Source organism: Cornus florida, unplaced genomic scaffold (assembly GCF_030987335.1).
Source record: "Cornus florida cultivar Cherokee Brave unplaced genomic scaffold, ASM3098733v1 CherokeeBrave_3.0.0_Hap2_scaffold_63, whole genome shotgun sequence".
Classification (NCBI taxonomy): Eukaryota; Viridiplantae; Streptophyta; class Magnoliopsida; order Cornales; family Cornaceae; genus Cornus; species Cornus florida.
The window spans coordinates 87,692-101,315 of record NW_026775894.1 but is presented as its reverse complement, the minus strand read 5'-3'; the positions used below and the strand labels follow the sequence as shown (position 1 = coordinate 101,315).

The following is a 13,624-nucleotide window of genomic DNA, read 5'->3' as shown; positions in this document are numbered from 1 at the left end:
AGCATATGTGGCACACCCCGTGCCTCGGCATCCAATCGTCGTCGATCCTCTTGAATCTCATCGTCAACCCCCTACTCCGGACATCTGGTCTTAGGCCTATGCCCCTAGACGTTATTCTACTGAGTGAAATGGTACTGGGTAAAAACTGTAACTGTAGCCTCATTTGGGAGTATGGGAACTCCCGAGATCTCCATCAGGCGAGTGACCAGCCTAGGGAACTCCAAGTTATGGGTAGGAAGGCGTCGGGCCTCTCTCATATCATTACAAAGCTAGCGCAGCTGCATAAACACCAATTGGGGTATAGACACCCAGTAGTCGGCGTGGAATGCACAATGTGCATCCACCATCTCTGTGCATCACCCTATCTTATGTCTGATAGGGTAAACATTGACCACAAGGACCGTATCTAAGAACCAGAAATGTCTCAGAAACTATAACTTTTGGATCATCTCCAGAGTAGTAGAGTGTCTCCCCTAGCCAAGAGCTCTGACCATAGACTCCCTAGAAAGGCCAAGGGGAATCGGTGGAAACTGGCCCTGGAGAGCAGCAGGGCATCTATGGTGGTAGCCCAAAGCTTTCGCTATAGTTGTATAGTCCACTATCAGCTCTACTCCCTCGATAGTGGCTGTGAAGAAATCCTCACCATCATGGGCATCATCGCCCGGATGTAGCAGCAAAGTGCGGTAAAACGCATGCACCAATCGAAGATAGGTAACCTGTGCTGGATGCCACAGGAATCCCGACAGCAGTCGAGCCTATTGATCGGTCAACGACTATCACAATAATAATCAACCCTTTGCAATAGCACAAATCATTGTAAAATAGGGCTATTGGTCGGGTAAGTCAAACCACTGGGATTGCTAGCTTATGGTAACCAAGTTTTTTAAAATTTACTTTTAGTTTGATGAAAGAAGTATAAAGTTGTGTTTGATTTGTCACTTAAAGCTAGGAATTGAAATGTGCATAAAATAATAAATTGAAAGAAATTAAAGAGATGAAAATAATGTGGAGAGGACTAGGGAAGTGAATCCACTACCAATCCTATAAACATACTAAATTGCTATTAACTTGGGAAACAATTTCACTACATGGCAATGATATGTAGCAATACTAGATTGCTACATTATCCTCAAGAAATTCATAGGATCAAGACTTAAGTATAATCCCTCAAAGTGCCACATGCTAGAACTACCTAGATTAGGGTGTAGCTATGACATGTTCACTAAGCTAGGGACCATCAAACCCCTTAATCACTATGGTGATAGCATATGGAGCTAAGAATCAAGATAAAATCCATCAGAGGAAGGCCTAAGCAATGGACTAACAGGCTTCTCATACAACATGCCAATAAGAACTATTCCATAATCTCATTTCCATTCTCACTATGAAAATGCAAGCCATACAATCATGTGAACATATAATCTAAGACAAGATAATAGATTCAACATAATCATTTATATAAATTAAGATCCATTACAAAATATAAAGTGCTCTAAATCATGGAACTACCATATACATGAATCATTTCCCAAATTAAATGAAATTAAAGCATGCTTACAAGAGAGAGCTTCATCACCTCCCTAGATAGGGAGTTAATTACCCATAGGAACAATAGAGGAGGGAGAAAAAGTGAAGAAGCGTTTCATTTTCGCACCTAGAGGACCCAAAATACACAAACCCTCAAGAACTCAATATTTCTCTCTCTCAACTTCACAAAAATGTATATATCCTTATACCATGCAACCATCCTCTATTATATCCACCTTAGCCTTCTATCAACTCTCAATATATGGCTCTAAAGTTCCTAGACAAAATCCAAGAAATCCCCTAACAAAGGGGATAACATTTGGTAGGGAAAGAAGGAGCCATGTTGGCTTGTTTGCTGTCTGGCGGGCTTCCGCGGGTGCTTGGAACCTCAAAGATGGCCACTGGATGAATTGGCAGGCGCCCACGGGGTTGATGAGCTCACTGGATGGTTTGGCGGGCGCTCGCGGATCTGATGTGGGCGACCGCGGGAGCCTGGCTTTAATGCTTTCACCCCTCCTTTGAACCACTTTGGATCGGTCCGTTGACACGGTCTTCATCCTAAGTGCTATGTAGCGAAACTCACAAGCTCGATGAATCACATGGCTTGGCCAAAATGACGGTTCCCAGCAACGGTGTGCTTTGATTCTTTAAAAGTTTCTCAAAACCTCACTTTTAACCATTTTCGGGGGAACCAACCTGAAAGTAGACAGAAATATACAAATAAAGCTAAATATACATTATAAACAACTGATGGACTTAGCTAATGCAAATAAGGGCGCTTGAATATGCAATATTTAGTGCTTGTCACACCCCCAAACTTACATTTTGCTAGTCCCATAGCAAAATAAAAAATAAAACTCTAGACAAAATGACAACATTTGAAAAGCTATCAACATGCATCAATTATGGAGCAAGAAAATACCTACAAAGCTCAAATGTAACTTGGAACAGACAGAAAGTTGAAAATGAGATCATTAAGAAAACTACTTTGCATATATGAAGCCTTGATATATAAAATGGCTAAACATATTTCAAATCTTATGCATCAACATTATAGTCCATATAAATACTTCAATTGTCATCTCTTTAATAGAAATCAACTCTACTTCAATGAAAATGAACCGGATTCCCAAGATGTGGCTTTTACCCTCTTTTTCCAATTTCAAAACACAAGTTTCAAATCATTGAATTTCCCTTTTAAATAAGGTCACTAAGACATGAATTTATTCAACTACAATATTTTTTATTTTTTATTTATTTTTTTATTATTATTTATTTTTTGTATTGTCGTGCAATGCTGAAGTCCTTTAAGCTTTCTAACCAACCCATACAACAAGTGTTAGGCTAGCAACTCCCAAATCAGATGGCTTTAGGGTGCCAAGTGTAAGGACACTCCAAAGGCTTAATAACTCGAGTTGGCAAGGCTACGAACTCCAACGAACCATATTTATTTATTTTTATTTTGTGAATGACTGTGCAGTGCCTAAGTCCCTTAAGCATTCTAACCAACCCATGTAGCAAGCGTCAGGCCAACAACTCCCAAACCAGATGGCTTTAGGGTGCCAAGTGTAAAGACACTCCTAGGGCTTAATGACTCAAGTTGGTAAGGCTATGAACTTAAACTGGCTATTATCAATATTTATTTCATTTCAAAATAGCTTTTTTTTTTTTTTTCATTTTTTATTTTCATGCCAAAGGTCTCTATTCATCAGGGTCATCAATTTAAATCAACTGAGTCAAGGTCAAGGTCAATTAGGTTGTATACCTCACAATTAGGTTGCATACCTCACAATTAGATTTCCGATGTGCATCTGTGCAATGTGAAGCATAGAAGAGTAAGAAATCTGATGAAAATCTAATTGAAGCATTTATACAAACCAACGTGAATTAACATGGTCATTTTAGATTTTTCTTTTATTTTCAAAACTATCTTGGCTTCTATACACAAAGTATTAAACACATGTTTAATTTCCAACGAGTTCCATGATTACACTGTCATTGCTTCCAACAAAATGATTTTATTAATTTACATGAGTCAAGTTAAGGTCATGTGAGCAAAAATGTAATATCAAAAATGTAATAATACCAAACTTAAATGTCACATTGTCCTCAATGTGAGAAGACAAAGAATGAAAATGGAATAGAAAAGAGGGTACACAGAACAATAATACCAAGTGAAGGAGGAAATTCAGTGGCGGTGCAAAAATAAGCCACCTCGTGAATTCCAGGAGCATGCCCCAAAACTTGATTTCAAAAACCTGTCAAAAGACATCTATACACAGCTAATATCATATGAATCTAAAAATGAATAAAAATAACTGCAATTTATTTATCTAAAAACCAAAATCCATGCAAAGCAGCAAAAGAGTTCAGTTAAAAGTTCAAAATAGGAACTGGAAAGGAAATGCCAAACGCGACACCAAAATAAATCTAAAAAGTACTACGAGAAAGAAAAATAGAAACTAAAAACATAAACCACTCCATCATCGGAGTAGAAGATGATCCACCAGGTGCGTCAGGTGCACGGTCAATCAATGTCTAGAGCATGGCTTGCAAAACCTGCTGACTCTCCTAAGTCGCCTTAACAGTGCTCTCAATGTTCTTAAGGTCCATGTGAAATGCATTAAGGCAAGCATTGAGATTAAAATAATCAGCTCGGGTCATAACATCCGGTGGTGGTGAAACAGGAGTAGCCGGAGCAGTAGGGGCATCAACAACAGGGGGAGTCGGAGCACCCCAATCCAACTCATCCCTAATGCGGGCTTGGCGAGACGTCTTAAGCTGCATAGTCCTTATTTTTTTCCTCATGACGGGGTGCTTGGAACCCTGAGTTTTTGAGCAGCCGTGTGACAAGATATGGGAATGGAAATGCCTAAGTGGTGGCATTGCTCGACCTCACCAAGATATGGGTATGAAAATGCCCAAGTGGTGGCATTATAGATCTGGAGGATTTGGTCCCAGACAAGCTGCGGGATACAAAACTAAAGCTCATTCTCAACAGCATAGAGGGCTTGCAAAAAGATCCCCTTACGCTCGGAATGTTCCGGCACATAAAGGACGTTTTTGGCCAGGACTGAGTCCACAAACCACAATCGGCATGATAAGAATGATTTATTGGTGCGGGTGGTTCGATTGGCGGTATATTGGTTGTGGTAGATTTTGCTCACCATATTAGACAATGTTAGGCCAGTTAGAGCTTCTCCATATAGAGGCAAGCCTACATCATCCATTAGCGATGCCAGTGGGTAAGCCAAAGTCGCAGCAAGATTATTAAGGTTAAATTCAAAAGCCTCGCCATCAATGGTCGTCTTAATGATATCCGGCTCTGCACATGAATGGAACATGTTTGCATAAAGCAGGCGGACCACACATGGATAGTAAGCACTAGTGCGTGGCTTGAAAAGAGATTCGAGGCTACGCTCCATCAATTCGCAGACTGCCCATGCCGTGTCCGGATTCTTGTCGAAACCATTTTGGATGTCAAATTTGGCTTCGGTTTCGATTGGCCAATTTGCCCAATTTCGCGTGGGAGCCTTCTCAGAAGGGCTCTCAGAGGAGCAAGCGCACTTTGAAGATGTTTTGGGTGCCATTTGAGTGAAAAAGTTGGTTTAGGAATTTTTACAAACACCTGGCGTGCACAAAAATTGGGAAGAGCGACAAAAGGGTATTAGAGATGTGAAGACCCCAAATTTTGGACAGGCAAATGACAATCTACAACCTCCAAATAGTCACCAATCTTCCCAATATACAATTCTGGCCTCCATTGAACCACAAATTAAAAGAAAGGGAAAAGAAAACTTACCCCAAGTTGAAGACCCAAAAGCTCCCTTCTGCTTGGCAATAGAAGATGATGAGGATAAGGAAGATGGATGAAGGATGGAGATGGAAGGAGATGGATGAAGGATGGAATGAGAGTGAAAGTGATAAGCGCCAAATATTGCATATTCAAGCGCCCTTACTTGCATTACTTAAGTCCATTAGTGGAGCTTAATGTACAGTTTTACTTTATTTGTGTATCTCTGTCTTGTTTTAGGTCGGTTTCCCCGAATATGATTAAAGAAGCGGTTTTGACAATCTTTTCTTGAAGTAGATGCACCGTTGCCGGGGAGCCATTGTCTGGACCAAACCTCGTAAGTTGTCGTATGTGTGGAGTTTGTGCCATAATGCTCATAATGGTAATCGCGTCGATGGATCAGCGTGGAGGGGTTCGCGCGAAGCTTTGATATGTTGCAGTCACAAGGCCTCGCGGGCGCCCACCAAATACCCATCTTTTTGCCTAGTTTCACGAGGCCCCGTTGAGCTCCCGTGGGCCCCCGCCGAGCTCCTACGGGCGCCCGCCAAACATACCAGTAGCCATCTTAGGAAATGTAAGCCCCCGCGGGCGCCCGCCGATCTATAGACAGCAGGTCACTTGCTCCTTAATTCAAGCTGTATCTTGTCTCCTAAGTAATTTTCTGTGGCTCTAATTGCTCTAGAGGAGAGAGCTCGTGATGGAAGGGAGAGAGGGTAGATTTTGGGTGGATAAAAAGGGGTGAGGCTTGTATTTTGCCATATCTCACATTTTAGGACCAAGATAGAGAGAGAGAGAGTAGTATTTTAAGGCTTCTTGAGTTCTAGCTTGTTTAAGGTGCAAAAATGAAGGGTGGAACTTCTTCTTCTCCTTCAATCCTTGCATCTATGAGCAACTAACTCCCTATCTTGGGAGGTGATGAAGCCCCTTATTGTAAGCATGTTCGAATTTTGATTCTATTTTTGGGAAAACAATGTATTTTTGTGGTTGTTCTATAGTCTAGAACTACACTTGATGTAATGAACTGATATTGATATAAATAACATTGTTGAATTTATTTCTTGTCTTAGAATGTAGGGTCTCATGGTTATATGGTTTACATTTTCATGGTGACCATGAAGACGAGATTATGGAATGGTTTTAATGGCATGCTGTTGAGAAATTTGATAGGCCATAGCTTAAGTTCTCCCTTTGATGGTTTATTTTTAATTTTCAGCTCTATGTGCCCTTACCAAGTGATTAAAGGCTTGATGATCTCTAGCTTAGTGAGCATGTATGAAACTACACTTTAGTTTAGGTAGCTAAGCATGTACATCTTTGATAGAATATTCTTGCCCATTGATTTTATGAACTTCTTGAAGATAATGTAGTAACCATGAGTAACTACTTGTCATGGCCATCTATTTATGTTGTTTTTCCCAATTAAATCATATTCTAGCATGTTTATATTATAGGTGGTGAATTCACTTCCCTAGCCCTCTCTACCCAGATCTCCTTCTTCTAAACTACTTACAAATTATTGTTTATTGCATTTTTCAATTTATAATTATAGTGACAAACCAACAAATCTCTACAGCCCTTCATCATTCTAAAAATGATTATAGACACCTAGGTTGCCATAAACTAGCAGTCCCTGTGGTTCGACTTACCTGACCAATAACCCTATTTTACAATGATTTGTGCTATTGCAAAGGTTGATTTATAATTGTGTCATACCTATCAATTTTTGGCATAGTTGCCGGGGACTGCAAATGGTTTAGCAACCGAGGTTCTAGGGTTAACTTTGGTTTGATTGTTAATATTGTGATTTGTGAATATTTCTTGTGTGATTTTGACTATCGTTGTGTTGTAAGTTGTTTGTGAGATTCTAGGGACTTGATGCTCGCCGAGGGAATGCTAGCAAATTTGTAAGTCTAGAGGCCCCCAGGTAAGTTCTTCGACTCTCTAGTTTTGAATTTGTTAGTATCGTGCATGTGATTAGAATTTAGCAATATTAAGTTAAGAAGCCCTTGTCGAGGCTATTTTTCTGTTTATTTTCAATTGCAAGCATCGGTCCTTGTCGTGGCCATTTACTTTCTGTCTTGATAATTAAGGAGAAAGGGAACATCGTATGTGGAGTTGATGGTGATGAAATATTGTGTTGATTATATTATGTGTTGTTGATGTTTGGCCGTAGATCACTTTCCCTACCCACAATCGACTCGCCAATTGACATAAATTCACTTGAAAGAACTCTTAGACGAAACCTTAGGGAATCTATCAAAATCCTCCCAAGCTTTTGAATTAGCTGGATGTCTTAACTCATTTGTCTCATTCACACGTTTCTCTTTATGCCACCACATGTCGAAGGCCGTGTCTTTTGACATAAATAATTGTTGAAGTCTTGATTTCAAAGGGAAGTGCTGGAGAGCATTTTAAGGGATTTTCTTACCCTTACCTTCATGAGGTTTATACCTCGATACACCACACTTTGGATAATTTTCTTTACCTGCATTCTCCTTCCAAAATAGAACACAATCATGTTTACATGCATGTATACAATCATATCCAAGTCCCAAGTCTCGCAACAAGCTTTTAGTCTCGTAATGAGACTTTGGTAACACATTGTTGTTGGGAAGCATATCCTTAAATGCATCAAGCATCATGTCAAATGCTTTATTGCTCATTCGGCTTGTAACCTTCACATGGAATAACTTTAATATTGCTGACAACTTAGAGTATTTTTTACAACCTAGCCACAATTCACATTGTGCATCATTTTACAATCTATCAAAGCTTCCTCCTCCAACATCAACTTTAGGCGAATCTTCTTGTTGTTGTATATTGGTGAAGTTTCCTATTTGTATGTTATCCAACAATTCAAACACATTATCTACATTTCCATCTTCATCGTGGACATTTTCCCTACTGACATTAGCATCAATATTAACATTATTGTTGCTTTGACAGGCCTCCCCATGATATATCCAATTGGTATACCCCTTGTCCATCCCATTACTCAAGAGATGCTGCTTAACTTCTTCAATTTGACGATAAGTTGTATTTTTGCAATGACGACATGGACATTGGGACCTACCGTCTACTTCTGCATGACGGCTAGCCACATCAATGAAGTCGTGTATGCCGTCAAAATACTTTACACTACCCCTAGCGTGATAATGAATCCAAGACTTATCCATGTAACTGCCCAAACACACACACACACACACACATAAAAAGAAGAAGAAAAATGTATATCAAATATAAACAAAAAACTAAATATATATAATTGCAGGTAGGCTCTCACGCGGTCTAAAAGAACGGACTTTTCAACGCACCAAAAGTCAATTAGAAAAATTACACTTTATTACTTTATCAAACCTGACCATAGTTAATTTACTATAATTAGCCAATACATTTATTCAATCTCTCTCTCCTTAATCTCTTCCATCATCCTTGCAATCTCAACCACTACCGCCATAACCACAACATCACAGCCACCATCTTCACTACTACAGCCACAACACAACTACCATATTCATTCTCTAAAATCGGATCCAGATCATTATCTCTTTCTCTATCTTCTTTTTGCACTTTGATTTATTTATTTTTTTGCTCTCTTTATTTTTTTTTTTTACCTTGATGGCTTGACTGTTGGTCTCTTATTTATATTTTATTTATTATTTTTTTCATCGACCCATTATTCCACACTTCATGAATTAGTTTTTTTTTTTTTTTTTTTTGGTTCAAAAGATACCAATTTTTTAGGGTTTGTGAATAAGCACAACCTCTAATAATGGAGTCTCAAACAGAAAGCATATATTGCTTAATTGTGCCATGGAAACAATAAAAGGTCTCTAAATTTGGATTTTTTGGAACTCGATAGCTCAATACTGAAACTGAAATAAGAAAAATCTCCAAATTTTGGCAATTTGCTCAATTTCATTCCCATTTACTTTTTCACGCATAACATTTTCCCTCAAATTTTATGTCACAAATATAATTATGGTAAATTAGTTATGGTTAGGTCTGATAAAGTAATAAAGTGTAATTTTCCTAATTGACTTTTGGTCTGTTGAAAAGTCCATTATTTTGGACCGCATGAGAGCCTTCTTGTATATAATTGAACCCTACAAAAAATATATATAATCTTTCCCTAATAATTGTTAACAATTGAGATTCACAAGCACCGACAACCTTCAACCATACGGAAATTCTAACATAATAATTACAAGAGAAATACATTTCTTCTTTTAAAAAAAAAATGATCAGCAACTTATTATATAATGTCACCTTCATTAATGAAAGATGGAAAAGTAAAGGGGTTCACACTTCACACATAATAGTACATATAATATATGAATGCTAGCTAATTAAATTTGAATTTCGCATAATTATAATTTCAAACTAAAATCTATTAAATTCAAATTGGAGTCAAAGAGAAAATTACCAAATAGACTAAAAGGAAAATTCTACTATAAAACTAAAACAATCATTAGTCCAACTATCTTATATAGAAAAGAGTACAAGTTGTCAAGAAAAAATAAATAAAAAAAAAAATAAATAAAGTAAGAAAGAAAAAATATGATGATGAAGTAAGTTGGACCCATTAAATTCAAATTTCACATAATTATAATTCCAAACTAAAATCTATTTTGTGCAGCCAAAAATCCCTTAATAGACTTCAAAGGCCAAAAATATTTCACCCAGTTCTTGTAAGTGTTATATATTTGTCCAAAACAGTTTATATTCTAGCAATTGTCTATGAAACAATAGAACCAGAAAAACAACAAGTATTACAGTGTAGACTTCTCAAGAAAGTTGAAACCAAATCTAGTTGCAGAATCATTCACTACAAACAACACAATATATATATATATATATATATACATATTGTTTATGATTTTTACCCACTAGAAAACAACTGCTTCACCCAAAAAATGGAAGATCTGAAAAAGAAAAAGAAAAAAAATACAGGTCCTGAACAATTTGGTTCCTTGTGCTTGAAATTTACAGAATATATATATATATATATATATATATTATAACATTATCTTTCCATGCACTATTTAGTAATCTGAAAGCTGCCATCATTTCAGCTCATTCTGCACTCATGGAATTGAAAAGTTCTTGTCTTAAGCTGGGACTGTCAACGGGCACAGGTTGGCCTAAAGCTTGGTGGGATCAGCAACTATATTTAGATCAACAACAATAATTAGACACACTTTATTATTCTAAACTCATTAATAGTCAGTGAACACATTAATGATTTATCAATTCGAATTTATCTCTACTACTGAAATTAACATTTCAAAGATGCTGACAATCCTATCACTAGATTTAGAAAAAGGCCTATATATCTGCAAAAGTTTCATCTACCACTACAAAATCAAACTTCCAACACCAGCAAAAAAAAAGGCAAGACAAAGAAGAGAGGATTTAAAGTAAGTGTTACAGATATCCATGCCTGCTTGGCATTCATTTTGAGTGGCCAAGAGCAGCAGAAAGTTGAAGGTTGAGCTTATATATGGGTGTCGACATTTCCGGTCAAGAACAGTAAACCAACACAACAGTTGAAAACTGATTTTGAAGTCTGGGATGCTATTCAGATTTCATATGTTAATCTAATATATATATAAATAAGTAATAAACATACGTTAAAATAAAAAATAAATCTCTAGAATTATTCTACAAAATATCCTCAGCATTATCCTACAAAATATCACATTTACACATATCTCAAATTTCTCAGCTTCATATTCTATTGCTATCTTTACAATTAGTTACTGGTTCTTTAAATATTTATTATTGAAGTTACTCTTCGATCCTAAAGCTAAGATTCAAAGCAAAGCAAAGTACTAGTAAAAAATACCAACGGGTCAGTGGCCTAGCGGTATCAGGCCCTTACATCCCAAAGGGAGGTCAAGGGTTCAAGCCACCATGGAGGCATGTGTGTGTGAGTATCAACTATGAATTTTTTTTTTTTTTTTTCAAAAAAAAGTACTAGTAAAATGAAAAACAAGAACACTATATAAATATCTAGCACACAAATCCATTTCACTTTACATTCCATGGTGTTAATAGGAGGAGGTAGATAGTGTGAAAGATTAATGCAATCTCATTGCATTTGAGGAGTCAATTTTACATGTGTACACCAACTAATTAATTCATCAATGTCAAAAGAAGAACAAACATATTTATAAATACATAACTCAGAGTTTAATTTGATATATAAGATTACAAATTTAACTGAATCAGTGCATTTCATGTCTCAAAAAGCTTACTTATTACATACACTAAACAATGAACATTGGGCTTCACTACCCAAAAGACATACAAACTCTTATCAACTGGTTTAATTGGATTGCATTGTTCTTTAAGCAGCAGGATATTTAGTCGTTGCTAAAATCAAAAGAGATTGTTGTGTTTCTTAAATTCCAATCAGATGGAAATTGTGGTTTTTACATCATTTGTAACCTGATTTATCATGGAAAAGAATTTAATATTTATGCTTTTAGTTGGTATGCTATATTAAAATTATATATACATTTGAAAATCAGGAGATAGAGCTACTATATCCATATGATCAATGAAAGACCTCTATACATAGTATTTAAGCCCGAGTCTTAGAAAATGGCTTAGGAAGAAACGCAGGCTGCCATGGCTTTCAATTCATCACCTCATTCAAAAACGTTCCCAGAACAATCCCAAGCCCCACCTTGTACATTTACCACATCCAATATCAGTTTCAAAATTTTCACCACCTTACAAACCTGTGGAACACTAGGGACTGACCCAAAAAATTATATGAGGGTGTAACTATTTACCATGAATTTAAACCCGAATTTATTTTACTACCCCGAACAATCCAAGTTAGAAAACCAATCAAGCAAACAAGCAAGCATATACCAAATTATACAAGAAAGTTAATAACCTAGTAAGGCCAGCGCATCCTCCAACTAAAGAAAAAGAAAATTAAACAAATAAAAGGCTTTAAGAAAACATTGCACATGGAGCATTATACATCCACTGACAATATTCAGTATCAATCACAACTTCCGACCAAGTGTAGAGAGATTCACATTAGAAAAAAAATGAAATGTTAAAATGTCATGTTTGCAAACTTGAATTCATACATTTACTACCATTAGCCATAAGCAACAAAGAATCGCTTCTGTAAATGTGACTTTTTTCCTAAATTGAACACAATACAACAAACAAAATAGAAATAGAACCCAGAATTCAAATTATGTCAAAGTGATTTCATAGTGTAACAAGCACATAATGAGTTTTTTAACAAGCACATAACAAGTCAAACTCGTTATATCTCAAACCTGTATTTCCCACAGCGATTCAAACTCAGACCACAAGCCGACACCAGATTTGTAATTTACCCCTTCGATTGTTAAGCCTTTTGCAATTTCGAAACCCTACAACATGTATTTGCATAAAAAAAAGCCTATGGTGAGGATCATTAACCTGAAGTGGGTTATATGAATGTCAAATTGAAGATGGGGGTTCTCTGAAAATCAAAAAAAGAAGCATAATCCCTAAAATTGTAAAAAAAATAAAATGTTGAACCTCATGATTAAGAGTGGCTGTTGGAACGATTGGGTCATTCGGCCTTTGCTGTGGAAGAAGGTGGAAGAGTCTCTGTCTTCTGCGATGGTGGAAGAGGGTGGAAGAGCTAGCCTCTATCTTCTGCGAGGGTGGAAAAGGCGTGAGGGCTTAAGCGGGTTGAGAACTGAAGTCGGCTGAAGATCGACTTTAGGTATACGGATGTAATGATATATTAAACACGTAGCTTGATGTATTTTTGTAAAATAAAATAATTAAATATATTATAATTTTGCTCGCGCCAAACAAGGAATGAAACGCCAAGTTTTGCCGCACAATTTTTTGTGAAATTGGGGACGGGGTTTTTAAAGTTTTAGATACAGGTGTAAAGATTGTGCCAAAAAAGAATTGTGCCAAAAAAGAAGGTTTTAGGGACAGTTAATTTAGACTTTGCAAAAAAATAAGAAAAAAAAAAAAAAAAAAAAAAAAAGAGGTTTTAGGGACAGTTTTTAAGATTGTCACTGAAACCCATATTTCTCGTAGTGATATATATTTATGTCACCATCCCAAACAAAATAAATAATCACAATATAAATAAAAGTAAGTACACATAACAAACAAAACACCACGAAGTCTATCATTATCTATTGTATCATGTGCATTAAACAATACCACTTTTGAGATCAATTTTTCGTACTTGATTTTCACATCTCCCTCTGAATTATCACAACCTGAATGCAATACATAAAGCGCAAGTGATCATCTACTTTC

At 36.7% G+C, this 13,624-nt stretch overlaps 1 long non-coding RNA gene across 5 annotated transcripts; it reads right to left on the bottom strand.

Annotated features, from left to right (window-relative positions):
• Positions 1–1,447: 1,447 nt before the first annotated feature.
• LOC132292287 (uncharacterized) lies at positions 1,448–13,234 on the bottom strand. Of its 5 annotated transcripts, none has more exons than XR_009477041.1 (4): positions 12,878–13,086; positions 12,631–12,726; positions 3,699–3,799; positions 1,448–2,223 (listed from the first exon to the last, which is right to left on the bottom strand). It is a non-coding gene; the product is annotated as an uncharacterized LOC132292287 (long non-coding RNA). The 5 variants fall into 5 exon arrangements; XR_009477040.1 differs by having other exon boundaries at positions 1,449–2,223; positions 3,699–3,785; positions 12,878–13,085; XR_009477042.1 differs by lacking the exon at positions 3,699–3,799 and having other exon boundaries at positions 1,449–2,223; positions 12,878–13,082.
• Between the last annotated feature and the right edge of the window lie 390 nt (positions 13,235–13,624).